The sequence below is a fragment of the Schistocerca americana genome, chromosome 7 (genome assembly GCF_021461395.2).
Source record: "Schistocerca americana isolate TAMUIC-IGC-003095 chromosome 7, iqSchAmer2.1, whole genome shotgun sequence".
Classification (NCBI taxonomy): domain Eukaryota; kingdom Metazoa; phylum Arthropoda; class Insecta; order Orthoptera; family Acrididae; genus Schistocerca; species Schistocerca americana.
Genome location: NC_060125.1, coordinates 474,371,616 through 474,390,785, shown reverse-complemented (window position 1 = coordinate 474,390,785; position 19,170 = coordinate 474,371,616). Strand labels below are relative to the sequence as shown.

The 19,170-nt window shown below is 44.3% G+C and overlaps 1 non-coding gene across 1 annotated transcript; it reads left to right on the top strand.

Annotated features, from left to right (window-relative positions):
- Positions 1–18,537: 18,537 nt before the first annotated feature.
- Trnat-ugu lies at positions 18,538–18,612 on the top strand. Its single transcript has one exon. It is a non-coding gene; the product is annotated as a tRNA-Thr (tRNA).
- Positions 18,613–19,170: the final 558 nt, after the last annotated feature.

Genomic DNA, 19,170 nt, shown 5'->3' with positions numbered 1-19,170 from the left:
AACTTAATCATAGCTAACAACTGATTCAAGAATCATGAAAGAAGGTTGTACACATGGAAGAACCCTGGAGATACTAAGAGGTTTCAGATAGATTATATAATGGTAAGACAGAGATTCAGGAACCAGATTTTAAAATGTAAGACATTTCCAGGAGCAGATGTGGACTCTGACCACAATCTATTGGTTATGAACTGTAGATAAAAACTGAAGAAACTGCAAAAAGGTGGGAATTTAAGGAGATGGGACCTGGATAAACTGAAAGAACCAGAGGTTGTACAGAGTTTCAGCGAGAGCATAAGGGAACAATTGACAGGAATGGGGAAAGAAATACAGTGGAAGAAGAATGGGTAGCTTTGAGGAATGAAATAGTGAAGGCAGCAGAGGATCAAGTAGGTAAAAAGACGAGGGCTAGTAGAAATCCTTGGGTAACAGAAGAGATACTGAGTTTAATTGATGAAAGGAGAAAATACAAAAATGCAGTAAGTGAAGCAGGCAAAAAGGAATACAAACGTCTGAAAAATGAAATCAACAGGAAGTGCAAAATGCTTAAGCAGGGTGTAAGGACGTAGAGGCCTATCTCACGAGGGGTAAGATAGATACTGGCTACAGGAAAATTAAAGAGACATTTGGAGAAAAGAGAACCACCTGCATGAATATCAAGAGCTCAGATGGAAACCCAATTCTAAGCAAAGAAGGGAAAGCAGAGAGGTGGAAGGAGTATACAGAGGGTCTATACAGGGGCGATGTTCTTGAGGACAATATCATGGAAATGGAAGAGGATGTAGATGAAGATGAAATGGGAGATATGATACTGCGTGAAGAGTTTGACAGAGCACTGAAAGACCTAAGTCGAAACAAGGCCCCGGGAGTAGACAACATTCCATTAGAACTAGTGACAACCTTGGGAGAGCCAGTCCTAACAACACTATACCACCTGGTGAGCAAGATGTATGAGACAAGCGAAATTTCCTCAAACTTCAAGAAGAATATAAGAATTCCAATCCCAAAGAAAGCAGGTGTTGACAGATGCGAAAATTACCGAACTATCAGTTTAATAAGTCACAGCTGCAAAATACTAGCGCGAATTCTTTACAGACGAATGGAAAAACGGCAGAAGCCGACCTCCGGGAAGATCAGTTTGGATTCCGTAGAAATGTTGGAACAAGTGAGGCAATACTGACCTTACGACTTATCCTAGAAGAAAGATTAAGGAAAGGCAAACCTACGTTTCTAGCATTAGTAGACTTAGAGAAAGCTTTTGACAATGTTGACTGGAATACTCTCTTTCAAATTCTGAAGGTGGCAGGGGTAAAATACAGGGAGCGAAAGGCTATTTACAATTTGTACAGAAACCAGATGGCAGTTATAAGAGTCGAGGGACATGAAAGGGAAGTAGTGATTGGGCAGGGAGAGAGACAGGGTTGTATCCTATCCCCGATGTTATTCAATCTGTATATTGAGCAAGCAGTAAAGGAAACAAAAGAAAAATACGGAGTAGGTATTAAAATCCATGGAGACGAAATAAAAACTTTGAGGTTCGCCGATGACATTGTAATTCTGTCAGAAATAGCAAAAGACTTGGGAGAGCAGTTGAACGGAATGGACAGTGTCTTGAAAGGAGGATATAAGATGAACATCAACAAACGCAAAACGAGGATAATGGAATGTAGTCGAATGAAGTCGGGTGATGGTGAGGGAATTAGATTAGGAAATGAGACACTTAAAGTAGTAAAGGAGTTTTGCTATTTGGGGAGCAAAACAACTGATGATGGTCGAAGTGCAGACGATATAAAATGTAGACTGGCAATGGCAAGGAAAGCGATTCTGAAGAAGAGAAATTTGTTAACATCGAGTATTGATTTAAGTGTCAGGAAGTCGTTTCTGAAAGTATTTGTATGGAGTGTAGCCATGTATGGAAGTGAAACGTGGACGATAAATAGTTTGGACAAAAAGAGAATAGACGCTTTCGAAATGTGGTGCTACAGAAGAATGCTGAAGATTAGATGGGTAGATCACATAACTAATGAGGAGGTATTGAATAGAATTGGGGAGAAGAGGAGTTTGTGGCACAACTTGACTAGATGAAGGGATCGTTTGGCTGGACATGTTCTGAGGCATCAAGGGATCACCACTTTGGTATTGGAGGGCAGCGTGGAGGGTAAAAATCGTAGAGGGAGACGAAGAGATGAGTACACTAAGCAGATTCAGAAGGACGTAGGCTGCAGTAGGTACTCGGAGATGAAGAAGCTTGTACGGGATAGGGTAGCGTGGAGAGCTGCATCAAACCAGTCTCAGGACTGAAGACCACAACAACAACAATGAAATACGACACTACCTCTTGCTGTTTCCCATCCCACGTTACATTCAAGCCCTTACGGCGCTGATAAAACAAAGTTTACAAATCAGTTTCAATCACTTAGTGCTATCTCAGTCGGTTGCAGAAGGAGCCTCACCCTATGTGATACAACGGCGAGTTCCCGCCATTGCCGAAGCGGCGGCGGCGGCGGCGTCGCCGCCGACGACATTCGCCAGGGCCTTTATGATGTGTAGAAAACGCATTACAAAAATTAAGCAAAAGAGGGGGCACGTTCCTCCCCTCTGGAACACAGAGGTTTTATTCATAACAGAATTCTCACACACTTGTAATTTTCGTGATTCTAAAAAAGATGTCGTTTAGCCAACTGTAGCGTTATGTCTCCAGAATAAGATTTTCACTCTGCAGTGGAGCGTGCATTGATATGAAACTTCGCAGAAGATTGAAACTCTTTGCCGGACCGAGACTCGAACTCTGGACCTTTGCCTTTCGCGGGCAAGTGCTCTACCATCTTTTATTATTATCATTATTACTTTTTAATCTCATTTTTGTTCGTTGAATCTTCTCGGGGCAGACGTCGTAAGACATCCGTTTAAGTTCGTTGTTGATCGATTAGCTCAGTTTTTTTATTACAGAGGGCTGCTAACCCTCTGACCGTACACGCTGAGCAACCGTGCCGGCGTCCATCTGAGCAACCAAAGCACGACTCAAGACCCGTACTCACAGCTACATTTCTGCCAGTACCTCGTCTCCTACCTTCCAAACTTCACAGAAGCTCTTCTGCGAACCTTGCAGAACTAGCACTCCTGGAAGAAAGGATATTGCGAAGACACGGCTTAGCCACAGTCTGGGGGATGTTTCCAGAATGAGATTTCCACCTTGCAGCAGAACGTGCACTGATAGGAAACTCCCTGACAGATTAAAACTGTAGCGTTATGTGGCTGATCGCAGCGAAATAAATAAGGTGGCGCACAAAAAACCGGCCCCGAGTACAGACTGCTCGCCAATTACGCACGATTTGTTGACCGCTGTGAGCAAAATAGATAAACATGTAATAATTAGGCAGTGAAGAAATAAGAAATATGCTAATGCAAACAACCTCGAAACAATAGATGACGATTGGTAAGCGACAATGAGCAGCACTCGGGGCTGATTTTTCGTGAGCCACCCTGTACCACTGAAATAATATTGTAATAGTTTCATATTCTCTTTACAAAATGTGACACCATACACTCGATTACGAAGCGCGGATTTCATTCGGTTGTAAGTCGGTCTGCCTTCCATAACACTGAAAGTGCTCTTTTATCTTGTATCAAAAAAAGGCAGAAAACGACCACTCATGTGTGCCGTGCCGACGTCCTTTGCATGTGTAATAACAAAAAAAATCTTGCGTTTTTACAAGTATTTCTTCTGCTGTTTATCGAAATAGTGAACTAAGCTGATACGCCTTTTTGTTACTTGAAAAGATGTATGTTATTACATACCACGTAATTTTTATGTAATTTCCGTAATTATAAAATACGTTTTAATTATCAATCGTGGACGATGAATAGAATACAAAAAGAACCAGAAGTCCAGAGTTGAAAAAAGATTTGAAACAGATCTAGAATGGGCGTGCGAAGCGAACGAAACGAACTACAACTCGATACTGAACTATGAGAAGTCGGCAGTGGAACTGCGACGAGTGGCCACGCGAAGAAGGACGAGTTCGGCCGAGCGAGACCGAGACAGACACAAACGGGAAAGGGACTGAGGCTGGAACGAGACCGGCCTACGAGCCGTTGCGGGAACGTGTAAGGGGTCCGTATGCCCTTACTACAAGTTTGCACTCGGCACAGGTCGATAGGGCAAACAATCGATAGTGTCGTGTTGCGAGAGCGAGTGTACAGTTGAAGTCAGTTCCCAGGTTGCGGGCCGAGCCGTGTGGAGGCCTGTTGCTGTAATGCAAGGCTTTACCGACAAAGGGAGTGGCCATCGCCGCGGTTTAACCCCTTTGTGTTAGAATAATACGGGAAAGTGAAGAAGTATAATTACGATAGTGATCAGTGATATTTCTGTGCCGATATTTGTGGTTTCGCGTCTACCGCGCCGGCATCATTTGGATTGCAGTGTTGGATTGCAGTGTTGGATTGCAGTGACAATAATGAATAGCGAGGAAGCCTGTGCTGAGATTAGCCGTAATTAAATATGTATGACGAAGGCAGTGGCTGTCTCCTTCCTTTTGTATTTTTGAGACGAATATAGGTCCTTCATTAGTGAAGCTGTGTTGGCGTTTCTTCTTGTCACCGGACATTTCATTATTACAGCATTTGAGAAGGACAAAATGGAATGTACCAACTCCGTAGCAGTCAAATCCGATTGCCAGCCCCATTAGGTACACGGTCACATTAATTAATATTTATTTGGGCTGCTATTCAGATCCCGATCGAGCGGGATACATAAATCGGAGGTGTTACAAACGAGACCGACCGTTTCCCGTTCCTGGAAACTATAAGTAGAAAGTCGTGACCGAAGTGAACTATGAAAGACCGTTCCTTAGAATTAGTTCCTCGTTCGTTCCGTTCATCTTGGTGAACCATTCCTTTGGATCCGTTAGTTCGCGAACGACCCATCTCTAATCTCTACCGCAACCATGAAAGCACCGCAACGGTGACACAACACATCATGTATACTGAAGCAAAATAGTTAAAGCAGACCATTTGGGTTTCTGCTAGCCTGTAAAGCTTCACGGGACCCGTTAAGTCTGCTGCATCTGACAACAGACTTCCTTATCAATTCGACGTGACTAGCCAAGTATACGTTTGCGTATGTAGTTCCACTGGAGCTCATTTACCACAACAGTAGGAGCGGTAAAATGAACAAACCAAACGTAAAGGAGGCCGAGGAAAACTTAAGAATTGGGGAATGTATGTCAATCACGAAACAGAGGACAAGTCCAGTGGATGGAAAATGTCACGTGTTTATGAGGCAGTTTCAAATAAGTCAGTAGGTGTCCCGCAATGGAAATTGTGTAAAAGGTTACGACGCACTCGTTCGGGAACCTCGAGTGTGTTACGACATGTTTATGAGTCTGACCAGCAGCTTCCTGGCTCCATAAATATTTTGAAAGAGGACAAAGATCTAGTGGCTGACAGCTGTGTGCAAATGTGTGCTAAGGATTTGAGCCATTTATTAGTATGCAGGCTTTGTACATTTAGGGCAAATATTGATGGAAATAGGAAAAAATATTGCTCAGTGGACATTAAAAATCACATTCTGGTGTCATGCAACGTAGTGTGAAGAAAGCTTAGTATGAAGGAAAACCTTCTTTCAGACATGTATTTTTAGATTAAACTAATATGTTTGCTAAAATGCATTTTTGGGAATTTAAAATGAACTATTTTGGAGACCTAGAGCGAATTCAGCGAACCTGCAATACACATCCTCGAAAAATTAATTAAAATTCGTATAACTGGGGCCGGCCGAAGTGGCCGTGCGGTTAAAGGCGCTGCAGTCTGGAACCGCAAGACCGCTACGGTCGCAGGTTCGAATCCTGCCTCGGGCATGGATGTTTGTGATGTTCTTAGGTTAGTTAGGTTTAACTAGTTCTAAGTTCTAGGGGACTAATAACCTCAGCAGTTGAGTCCCATAGTGCTCAGAGCCATTTGGTATAACTGGGGTCATATTTGGCTGGAACACACTAAGATTACAGAAACTAGACTTTCAAAATTTACTTTAGTTGGCATTTCAGTATAACAGACATCTTCAGGTTCTTAAGTGCAAAGGATCTCGACTTTCAGAGACAGTCCTCATTACATGAGATGTAGTCGCAGTTGCGAATACGATCAAGTATTAACTGTGCAAGGGAATGACGACAATGAAAATCTGTGTCGGACCGTAATTTGAACCCGGATTTCTCGCTTTACGCGAGCGGTTACATTAACTGCTTTGACTATCCATATCCGACTCGCAGCCAGACACATACTTCTAAATATCGTCGCTCCTGCGTCACAGCCTATACTCCTGTACACATTATGTCAATCCCGAATAGGGGAGGACATTTTAATTGAAATGTCGCTGCCTAATATCGGCGGGTAAATACAATATGTCTGAAGGACCCTTTGCATCGTTCTTCTTCACAACACAGGTACTGCAATGCAGTATAGTTCTCATTACTATTGAAAACATGTATCAGAGGCGACGTGATGATGGTTCGAGTTGAGAATAGCCTGTACTAACCGAAAGAAGGTGAAGTTGCAGAGATAAACCGTTCACACCGAAATGAGTAAACAGGCCTGAAATACACCGAAAAGGAAGAAAGGACAAATAAAATCCATCTTTTTTGGCTTACAATGACCCAAAATGAATACATATTTCATTAGGAGACGTCTTGTGATACCCGCATATTTTCAACAACATCTGACCCTACTCATAAAATAACAATGGAAGCACACAGAATAAACTGCTGCGTAGCGTAACACAGGGAGTAGACAGGCGGGCAAGCAGCACTCCTTTAGCCTCTTTAGCTTGGGCATAACTTGGCTTGGATGGGAGGAAAGCAGCTTGTCCGTTCTACTGATTACGTGCCAGGCAAGCATGGGTGGGTTAAAGGCGGAGTGTAGCCTCACAATATATATATTCACTTATGAAATTTGTTATTAACAATCTGAACGAATTCAAAAGTAATAGCAGTGTACATGACTACAACACTAGGAGAAAGGATGATCTTCACTACTCAAGGTTAAATCTTGCGAGGTGCCGGGGCTAGCAGTGTATTTAACACTAAATTCTAGAATCTACATATGTAAATGATGCTCTAAGCCCCCCCTATTCTAATTCCGACTTTTCCTGTTGCACAAGGATTAAAAAATATACGCGAACTGACTGTAATCAACCCTGCAAGTGGAGTAGAAAAGAGTTTAGCACCTGCAATAATTTAATTTGATAAATAAGTTAAATAAAGGAAGGTTTCATTAACGTAGTGAGAAATGATGGGTTGCTATACCAATTAACAGAATGAAAGTTCTGTCCAAAATAACAATATGATTTATTAAGACTAAAAACAAAATAATAAACAAAAACACATGAAACATTTATAATACATCAAATTGGCTCAAACTGGATACTCAAACAAACGCTGTGAAGGTGAAGTTGTCCCTAAACTAGATTGTGAGGTTTATGACGAAGTGGTATGTGGAGCCAATTCCTTGCCACTCAAATCTTAAGAGAGACACACAGCTAACCCAACATTAATTGCTGCTACTCAAGACAGAACAAAGTTAGAAAAAGACGAACAGGCGCGCACTGCTGAACTCTGATTATCACCTAGGAAAATCCCTATCTGCCGGTGCTGCGGACATACATTACCAAACTGTCTTCTTTTAACTCCCAGAACACGATCTGCCATACCGGAGGCGATGGCTGGTTGCTTCGACGTCGTCGACCGAAAGGCGAGAGCCGACTACCTAGAGCACCCGTACAGGCCGAACACACAAAATTCCCGCCCCCACGACTGTGGCCGTGGTTAAACGTTCCAATCAGCAACTCGAAAACCGGCGGAAAATTCCACTCCATTGCCGGAGCACTACCATTCCACCAATGGAGATTCTTGGCGCCAATTTCTGCGCTGATTTTGCTACGTCACGGAGCTATGCCCTGAGCAAGCCAATCACAGTTACTGTTTTGCAGAAAGCGCGGGAATTTTCCCGCCACAACTGCCTGGGTACACAAGTCATTCCCACGCCTCGCTGGTAGCCCGCCAGAAAGTGTTTTCGCTAAGATTCTGCGAAGTAACGGAACCTCTAGCCCAGCCGTTACTTCAGACCCCTCCGGACGTGTCTTTTGACAATGTCGGCGTCTGCAAAGCATTCACTCGACTTCCTCACACACGTCGGCTTAACCCTTTCCAGATCAGCGGAGCCCGCCTGTCACCGGACCACCTGGGTGACGAGAGACGCTGCGTGGGAAGTCCGCCTGTGAAGGAATAGCGACTTTTCACTGCATGCAATTAGAGAGGAAAATCGTAAGATACACTCCTGGAAATGGAAAAAAGAACACATTGACACCGGTGTGTCAGACCCACCATACTTGCTCCGGACACTGCGAGAGGGCTGTACAAGCAATGATCACACGCACGGCACAGCGGACACACCAGGAACCGCGGTGTTGGCCGTCGAATGGCGCTAGCTGCGCAGCATTTGTGCACCGCCGCCGTCAGTCTCAGCCAGTTTGCCGTGGCATACGGAGCTCCATCGCAGTCTTTAACACTGGTAGCATGCCGCGACAGCATGGACGTGAACCGTATGTGCAGTTGACGGACTTTGAGCGAGGGCGTATAGTGGGCATGCGGGAGGCCGGGTGGACGTACCGCCGAATTGCTCAACACGTGGGGCGTGAGGTCTCCACAGTACATCGATGTTGTCGCCAGTGGTCGGCGGAAGGTGCACGTGCCCGTCGACCTGGGACCGGACCGCAGCGACGCACGGATGCACGCCAAGACCGTAGGATCCTACGCAGTGCCGAAGGGGACCGCACCGCCACTTCCCAGCAAATTAGGGACACCGTTGCTCCTGGGGTATCGGCGAGGACCATTCGCAACCGTCTCCATGAAGCTGGGCTACGGTCCCGCACACCGTTAGGCCGTCTTCCGCTCACGCCCCAACATCGTGCAGCCCGCCTCCAGTGGTGTCGCGACAGGCGTGAATGGAGGGACGAATGGAGACGTGTCGTCTTCAGCGATGAGAGTCACTTCTGCCTTGGTGCCAATGATGGTCGTATGCGTGTTTGGCGCCACAATCAGGACTGCATACGACCGAGGCACACAGGGCCAACACCCGGCATCATGGTATGGGGAGCGATCGCCTACACTGGCCGTACACCACTGGTGATCGTCGAGGGGACACTGAATAGTGCACGGTACATCCAAACCGTCATCGAACCCATCGTTCTACCATTCCTAGACCGGCAAGGGAACTTGCTGTTCCAACAGGACAATGCACGTCCGCATGTATCCCGTGCCACCCAACGTGCTCTAGAAGGTGAAGTCAACTACCCTGGCCAGCAAGATCTCCGGATCTGTCCCCCATCGAGCATGTTTGGGACTGGATGAAGCGTCGTCTCAAGCGGTCTGCACGTCCAGCACGAACGCTGGTCCAACTGAGGCGCCAGGTGGAAATGGCATGGCAAGCCGTTCCACAGGACTACATCCAGCATCTCTACGATCGTCTCCATGGGAGAATAGCAGCCTGCATTGCTGCGAAAGGTGGATATACACTGTACTAGTGCCGACATTGTGCATGCTCTGTTGCCTGTGTCTATGTGCCTGTGGGTCTGTCAGTGTGATCATGTGATGTATCTGACCCCAGGAATGTGTCAATAAAGTTTCCCTTTCCTGGGACAATGAATTCACGGTGTTCTTATTTCAATTTCTAGGAGTGTAGAAATATGAGAGGGGGCTCATGCCACCTCTCAATCTAGCTTTGGCTCAGAAGGGGGTAAATTATGCTGCCACAAAAGTCTTTGGTCACTTACCTAATAGCATCAAAAGTCTGACAGATAGCCATATAGCATTTAAAAGGAAATTAAAAGAGTTTCTGAATGGCAACTCCTTCTACTCATTGGATGACCTTTTGGATGTAGTAAGTGGGTAATTTCCCCACCCCCATCCAAAAAAAAGTGTAATGTAATATTTCGTGTAATGTAATATCTTGGACAGACACCTTTTATTAACCTGACACGTTCCACATCATTACGAAGTATCGTATTCATGATCTATGGAACAAGTACTAATCTAATCTAATCTAATCTCTCTGATACGGTGTCATGACTGATCTGGAACGCAATGGAGAAGATGCTGCAAGATGACAGCTTTCAGTATTTACAGACTACTTGGTCCTCTCAGATGACACATGTGCACAAGCAGGGCGGCACACTGCGTTTCTGCATCGATTACCGACAACAGAACAAAACCGAGAAGAAGGGTCCTAACCATTGCTACGCATTGATGACACTCTAGACTGTTCGAAAGGAGCAAATTATTTCTCAGCTTTGGACATGTGACCAGGATAGTGGCGAATCGAGGCAGACGAGGCTGACGGGATAAAGACTGCCTTCAGAACTCCTGACAGTCTTTATTAATTTAAAAATAAGCCTTTTGCACTGTGTAACGCTCCAGTCACCTTCAAAAGTATGATGGACAACCTACTTCGACATGTTAAATGTCTTTCTGTTGTTTTAGAAGAAATTTCAAGAACACCTGAGGCGCCTGACAATAGTGCAGAAGTGTGTACAGACTGCAGGTATCTGCCTGAATGCTAGAAAGCGCCTCTTCATCACCTAACAAATAAAAATCTTGGGAACCTAGTGACTGGCGATGGAGTACGTCCCGAGGCAGAGAAAGTAACGTTAGTCACAGATTTTCCGACTCCTTGCTGGGAAATTTGTGGTGTGAGGAGTTTCTCGGAATGTGCTCCTACTACTGGCAATTCAAATGGTTCAAATGGTTCTGAGCACTATGACACTTACATCTGAGGTCATCAGTCCCCTCGAACTTAGAACTACTTAAACCTAACTAACCTAAGGACATCACACACATCCATGCCTGAGGCAGGATTCGAACCTGCGGCCGTAGCGGTCGCGCTGTTCCAGACTGAAGCACCTAGAACCGCTCGGCCACATCGGCCGGCTACTGGCAATTCATAAAGAACTTTTATACCAAGGAACGTCCATTGCGAGAACTACTGCAGGAAGACTCCAAATTTTTCTGGAACGAGGCACAATAAATATCCTTCCTTGCCCTTAAGGAGCCGTTAACACTTCTCTAGATCTAGCATTGTATTAAAGCAAGACTGGGTTTAACATCCCGTCGACATAGAGGTCATTAGAGACGGAGCACAAGCTGGGATCGTGCAGAGGACGGGGAAGGAAATCGGCTGTGCCCTTTCGAAGGAAGCATCCCCGCATTTGCCTTGAGCGATTTAGGGAAATCACGGAAATCTTAAATCTGGATGGCTAGACGGGGCTTTGAACCGTCGTCCTAACTACCGTTCCACCTCGTTCGGTAGCATTGTATTAAGAAAATGCCGCGACAGTACTTGAAGCTGAAGCTAATGGTTTTGGAATAGGGTCGGTTCTAATACAAATCTAGAAAGCTGCTGAAAAGGTGACAGCTTATGTTTTTATAGTACTATCCAAATCTGAGATGAACTACTGAGAAAGAATGCAGTTGTTTGGACCATCAACAGTTTCGGACCGTATTTATTTGGCAAACCATTCACCGGTGTGTTATACCAGCATTCTTACTGTTGGCTGACTAGCGTGAAGGTTCCGTCGAGTGGTCTGGCGAGATGGACACTCGGGCTTCAGGAGTACGACGTCACAGTGGTATACGGAAGTGGACGCAAAGATAAGGACGTTGTCCACCTTTCAGGGAATCCTTTGACGGAACATAGCAGCGTAGATGAGATCCCAATCGTCGCTGCATTAAATGGCATTGCTGTTGAACAGATAGAAGATCCTCTACTGCTGAAAACCATAGAAGCCTTAAAAAAGTAGTTCCAGCCAAAAGAGAATTTAAATTAATTAACAGATCATTGTTCTAACATTCTGCGTGGTGTCTGTTTGTTCTATGTCGTGTCTCCCTACCACTTTCGCGGAACGACGCTCTGAGCGTGTTTTTTAGGGAATTGACTAGTTTGAACCTGGGACCTGTTGCTGGTAAGGAGACGCCAGACCACACATGACATGTAGAGTTCAGAAGAGTTCAGTGAGACTAGCGATGATATAATCAAATACTTAATGATTCCAGCGTCAGCTCCACTGCACTCCCTGTAAAAGAATCTTAATACTAACTAAATTTAGTGGAAGGGGTTCAAGGCTTTCCTATTTTTAGTTAGCTGGTAAAATAACTTCGAAAAAGCAGTTAAGTTTACCATTGGAATGTTTATTCTACTCACAAAACATTGTTTATAAATTGCTTTATTGATAAAAGGAAATCTTTTAATACAGGATGATAAAAACCAAGTGCGTTCAACAAAAATGTGAACGAATATTCCCTGAATGGGTTTCAAAGTTCTACAATGGATCGAAGGATGACCTATGCCATATCACATCTATAATCTAGATTTAAGTTAAGTTTCATAAAAGAGAAAACTATCAAAATGGTCTACAGTGACCCTCAATTATCTCTAATTACTTATCTAACTTGTCGTAAATTACAGTGGCTGATATGGCTTCTCAATAATGACATAACAGAAAAATCATCGCGTTTCAGATTTTAACTTCACGTAGCAAATGTGAATACCATGAGATTTAATTGACGATCGACACTTATATTACGTAAAAAGGGGATGTAACAGATGAGGCTTCTGCAGTTCTGAGTGAAGCCTTATGCACTCAAAAATGCGGCATCGCGTGCGTTCATTACCTTGTCGGTATTCATCAGGGGGCGGCGGCCGGCGCAGCTCCATACAGCTCGCCCTCTCGGAAGCAACTCTTTTCTAACTTCTCCTTACTACAATTTACCGAAGTTGTTTAAAAAAAACTATCTGGCTGTGTTTTCATCTGACCAATCAGGATCTCAATGTTAACCTTAAGCTCCGCCTACAAAAATTCTGTCTATCCAATGGTGGGGCAATGTTTTTAACGTTTGCAACGTAACAGAGACGCGAAAAAGTCTCACGCTAAAACTTGCAGCTGGTGTGGCCCTTTTAGAGTTATCGTAAGATCTATACTGTTCTTCTGGAGGGCTCTATCTTTTAACATGGCCTGCGGGGTGGTCCTGGTGGTTGGCTGGCAACGTGGCTGTCTGTCCCTTATCGTAGGGCCTTCTGGCTTAACACGGTTCTGCTCTCGGCTTCTGTTCTCGTTTCTTCCCTCGGAACTGCGTCTGTTTCACGGTGGGAAGGTATGTCATGCATTTAGGCGTTCTTGTGTTAGTTTGTGGTATTCCATTTGCTCACTCGTTGGTCGTATTACTTTGGTTAATTTAATGTCAGGATTTATTTGGAGCTATGTGATATACTGCCGGATTTGCTTATCATGTCAGGGTTTTCATGGAAGGTGTTGGATTTGCCTGACACCTTACATTGTGTGAGAGTAACTTCGATTCAATGGGATAGAAGTGTTTGCTAGTCATCCCAGATGATCTGCGGCCAACTGTCCTGAATTATCAGCCCCGCGCGACAGTGCACGGTACTAATCTGTTACAAACAGCCGCTCGCGAAAATGCAACGTTCCAATGTGTCATATCTAGGGTTCTAATGCCCACAGACAGAGGGGGCAAGTGTTGTGAATAGCTTTTGCCTACTGCCCTTTGTATATCTGTTGAAAGATCGGCATACAGTAGCTCTCCTGCAGTATAGGGTCAAAATGTAAACTTTACACACTTCTTACAGCCCAGGCAAATTTAGCAAATCCGTTGGTGCTTTTGCAATGGGTGCGGCGTGGAGTGGACCTTAGGCAGCTTGTAAAATCACCATTTGTTCATGGGCGGCTAGTGAGAAAATCCCTAAAAAGGATGATTTTTCAGTAAGAGTACTAATTCTGGGGATGGCTACTTTCTATTTATGGCAGATCATCAAAATCTTTAACATAAGTTCTTAAGATGATATTCTTGGGAAACTTCGAAATTTTTTTCGATGTCATTATCCTTTACCGAGATCCACAGGTGCAAAGTTACTTTACTTTGGCAGAAATCCGCAAAAACCGGTTTCTAGCCGTTTTTGCACCGTGGGCCACAATAATAATTAACCACAGTAAAATGGCTAAAATTTTAACTGTGTCTTCTTTAGATGTTCTTCTAAAAACGCAGCTTTCCCATTTTCGAAAATCTGCATCCACTATAAAGATACACCTGGAAAATCGCGATTTTAGTGTCGTAAAAGTAACAACTATGGGGATGCCCACTACTATAATTTCTATTCATGGCATATTGTCGACATTTTTACCATTTGTTCTTAAGATGATGTATTTTGGGAATCTCTAAACTTTTATCTATATTATTATTCGATACCGAGACCCAGAGGTTCAAAATCCCTACTTATGCACGTAAAATATGCACGTGATATCCTGTCTGAGTTTTAACTGACGTAATGAACACGTAGCAAAGGTTCTAAAGTTGTCGCAAGGGTTCCTAGGTCACAAATTTATGTTTCTAGTAAGTATGTTTTGACCAGTAAAATTCTTCGACTCGCTGTTTCTGAATAAAGAGCACTTCACGTCTATTACAAACATACCCAAAGTCATTCCTTTACACAAGTTGACAGTTGTCCACAATCGTAAAAGCAAATACACTTTTCAAATATAGAATCTCTTTGGATTTTCTGCCAGATTTTGAAACAGTTTCGTTGTCGAAAGTGTTAAAAGTACCTCGCATTGAAGATTGTGCTAAATTTTGAGCTTTTGGAAAACTCAGCCAATGGTAGGGATTGTGCATTCTTTTAAATTTGGTACGTTTTTATCGTTGCTGCTTTGACGGTATTCTGACCTGTTTTGTGAATCATGGGGTAAGTTATTTGCGTTTAATGATTTAGAAGAAAGAGGTCATTATGAGACTTAAGTGCGAGCTTAGATTATAGTAACGTCAATAAACTAAGTTTTAGTTTAGTTTAGTTTTAGTTATGTCATGTTCCGTAGATCATTTTCCCGATTATTTTATCGGTATGATGTGGAACAAGCAGATTACAAGATATATATACACACATGAATAATGCTAATATTAATATTACTGACGTTTTTAGTTCTACACATGTAACTACATTTAGAGGTAGAATTTTTTTGCCATTTCTGAAACAGAAACTCGTCCATGGAGTAGAAGGAGTTGTCCAAAAGAAATGATTTTAAGCTAGATTTAAAACTTGATGTGCTACCTGCCAGACACTTTATGTTGTTGGGCAAATGATCAAAGATTTTTGTTGCTGAATAATGTACTCCTTTTTGAGCAGTTGACAGCATCAATAACGGATGGGAAAGGTAATTTTTCCCTCTAGTGTTGTACGTATGAACATCACTGTTCTTCTTGAATTCAGATGGATTATTTGTAACGAATTTCATTAGCGAATATATGTATGTACTCTGATGGTGCAGTTAAAATACCTAAGTCATTGAAAAGGTGCCTACATGACGTCCTTGGGTGAACACCACTAATTATTCTCATTGCTCTCTTTTGTACAATCAATGCTTTATGTCTAAGTGGTGAGTTACGCCAGAAAACTATTTCATAAGACATTATTGAGTGGAAATATGCAAAGTACGTCAGGAGGATGATCTGTTCATTACTAAGACTAGCGATTATACGAAGAACGAAAGAAGCTGAACTTAGTTGTTTGAGAAGCTCAGTAATATGCTTCTTCCAGTTCAAGTTGTCATTAATGTGAACACCCAAAAATTTGGAGAAATCTACCCTGTTAACTGAGGCCTGTTCATATGCTACATCAATTGTCGGTATTACTCTATTCGGTGTACAGAACTGGATATAGTGATTTTCTGAGAACCACTTAATAATTCTTTGAAAGACATCCTTAACAACATCTTCAACTGCTTTTTCTGGAATGGGATTTATTATAACACTCGTGTCACCTGCAAAAAGTACTAGTTCCGCTTGCTGAACATTAAGTGGGAGGTCATTCACATGAATCAGAAACAGCAGAGAACCCAAAACTGAACCTTGTGGGACTTCCTCTGTGATAACTCCCCATTAACTAGAATTTACCAACCTCCCAACATTATTTGTGCTATTCAGCACAACTTTTTTGCTTTCTGTTAAGAGGTCATCATTATTTTTTTAGACCAAAGACCCGACCACTGTTGAAAGTGACCTTCATCAAGCTGCTGTATTTACCTGATCAAAATCTCTTGCTACAGGGACGGAAGCTTTATGGTATATGCGCAGACTGAAGAGACGAATGAAAATTTGCACCAAGGCCGGGATTCGAACCCGCGTCTCCTGGTCACTAGGCAGATGCGCTAACGACTATGCCACCAGGCCACGGCGGTTTTACACAACTGCACGCTTCCCTGCTCAATCCAAATTCCCATTCATTCCTCGGCCCACTTGGTATTCCCCCTAAACTCTCCAGCCGTACTGGAATAGAGGCCTCAGCGTCGAACGATCCGGCCTGAAACCCAGACACAGGTGTTTAATTACATGAAACTGTCTCAACCGTCTGAAGTCTCCGACGTCTATGATGTATATATGCAGACTGATGCGACGATTTAATATTTGTACTAAGTCCGGGATTCGAACCCGGGTCTCCTGCTCACTAAGCAGGCGCGCTAATCGCTAAAACAGGGCGGCGTAGCGGTTGACGCATCAACCTACTGAGCAGGAGACTGGGGTTCGAAACGCAGCTTTGGTTCAAGTTCGCTTCAGTCTGTATACATACATCATAGATGTTTGAGACTTGAAAAGGTCTCTGAAACTATGTAGTTTCATTTGACAGAAATGTTAATTTATAACACGTAAAAACGCGGTCACGTACCCGGAAAAGGTTTATTGAAATATTTCATGTCTCGGAATTGGCGGAGAGAAACCGCAAGGTGGAAGATGTGGAAAGATTTCCTGCACACTGATTCAATGAGCGAGCTCAAGGGATTCGCCAAGAGGAAGTCACTGCTGAAGGACGAATTAGCTGCAGTGCTCTCGCGGTACGAACAGCTGGAAGCCGAGTGCTGTTTCGAGAGGTCAATTGCCCGGGGGCAGCCTACAGGGAAGTGGCTTTCGGGGGCTGTCAGCGCCGAGCAGCGCCGGCCGTGGTGTATCAATATTGTATCAGCGGGGGGGACCCGTATCGACCCCCGGGCGAGGCCCGGCGCAGTAAACAGTGCCGCGGTCTGACGACGTGGCACAAGAGCGCAGTCGAGGCTCCGCCTTGTTAAGACACTTCGTAGCACTACAGCGTGCATTGTGACACGTTATTCAGAAGGGGTGGGGAAGGGAGGGAGGGGAGTAAGGGAGGGGGGGGGGGCAAATCGTCAAGGTCAAAAGAGCACCGACCGTAGAGGATACAAAAGAGTACAAGAAGGGAGGGAGACCGGCGGAATACCAACAAACCTGGCAATACAGACAACATCGTTTTCTGAATTGAGAGGGGCACCGTACAAACTTAACATCACCGATTTGATTCATATCGTCATGGTGTGTAGGGCACGATTACGACTTCAACGTATCTAAACAGAAAGATGCAACTCTCAGCCGTCTTCGACAAAATCCAATTTGAAAGTTTTGGACCTGTACATATACCTTGTATGGTCGCTAGCTGCCAAGGAATCAGTAGCTCAGTGATTAAGTTCTTAGCTTCAGAAGCTCAAGGACTACCGACTGAATCTCATTACTGGTAATTTTGTTTCATTCGCACGTAATTCAAACGACTTATTTATTACGGTTACATAAATTAGCAATAATTTTCTTCTGCAAGTGCCCCACAGCTTCATGAAATTTGAAGAGCGACGCTTGTCCACCAGATTGTTCGCGCGGCTCCCTCCCGTCGGAGGTTCGAGTCCTCCCTCGGGCATGGGTGTGTGTGTGTTGTTCTTAGTGTAAGCTAGTTTAAGTTAGATTAAGTAGTGCGTAAGCCTAGGGACCTATGACCTCAGCAGTTCGGTCCCATAGTCCTTACCACAAATTTCCAAAATTTCCACCAGACTGTGTATAAAATTTTTTATTTATTTTTCACACTATCGGATTTGGGTATTGCCCATTCTCAGGTGTATCTCCGGCCGACGGCCTTGCCGTAGTGGTGGCACCGGTTGCCGTCAGTTCAGCGCCACAGAATGTCAATCCCAAGGGCCCGGGTCCGATTCCCGGCTGGTCGGAGATTTTCTCCGCTCAGGGACTGGGTGTTTTGTTGTCCTAATCATCATCATTTCATCCCCATCGACGCGCAAGTCGCCGAAGTGGCGTCAAATCGGAAGACTTGCCCCCGCCGAACGGTCTACCCGACGGGAGGCCCTAGTCACACTACATTTCATTACGGATATACTTATATGGATATGGTGTCTGTTCTCTCGGACATGTCCATACCCATATATGTATATAGTTCTGGCAACACCGGCCATGACCTTCTTCTTCTGTGCGGATGTACACATATTCCCCGAACTCTTACGGGACTTGATAAGAATGTCTTCCACGAGTAATGAGTGTGTTGGGGTGGGCCACTACGAATGTAGCGTGTGGACATACAAGGTGAGAATGTGGGTCTTGCGGGAGGCGTGCGGTTGATAGTCTCTGCAGTCGCGCTATTCTCCCTGCCCTCGGTGGCTCAGATGGATAGAGCGTCTGCCATGTAAGCAGGAGATCCCAGGTTCGAGTCCCGGTCGGGGCACACATTTTCACCTGTCACCGTTGAGATATATCAACGCCCATTAGCAGCTGAAGTTATTAATATAATTCTAATTTCGTTTCATTACGGAAGTTAAGCACTGTCGGGCTTGGCTAGAACTTGGAAGTGTGACCGTCCGGTCTACCGAGCACTGTTGTCAAGCGGAGTGTAGTCAGTCCTTGTGAGACAAATTGAGGAGCTACTTGATTGAGAGACATAAGGCTCCAGGGACGGAAACTGGCAACTGCCGCGAGAGCGATGTGCTGACCATTCGTCCCTCCATATCCGCATCCAGTGACGCATGTGGGCTGAGCACAACACTGCGGTCGGTCAGTACCGTTAGGGTTTTCCGAGACGTGTTAGGATGAAGTTTCGTTTAGACTTTCAAGTGTGTCTCTAGTAATATATGTAACCATATCGTAGTCATTAATTTGAAAATCGCGTGCCACGCATAATAAAACAAAGCACAGTTTGTTGAGACAGTGTGAGCGGTGCGTTTCGTTGTACTTATTGAAAGGTGAGGACAGCTGACGACTGTCCTTTGCATTGTGATGTATGGCA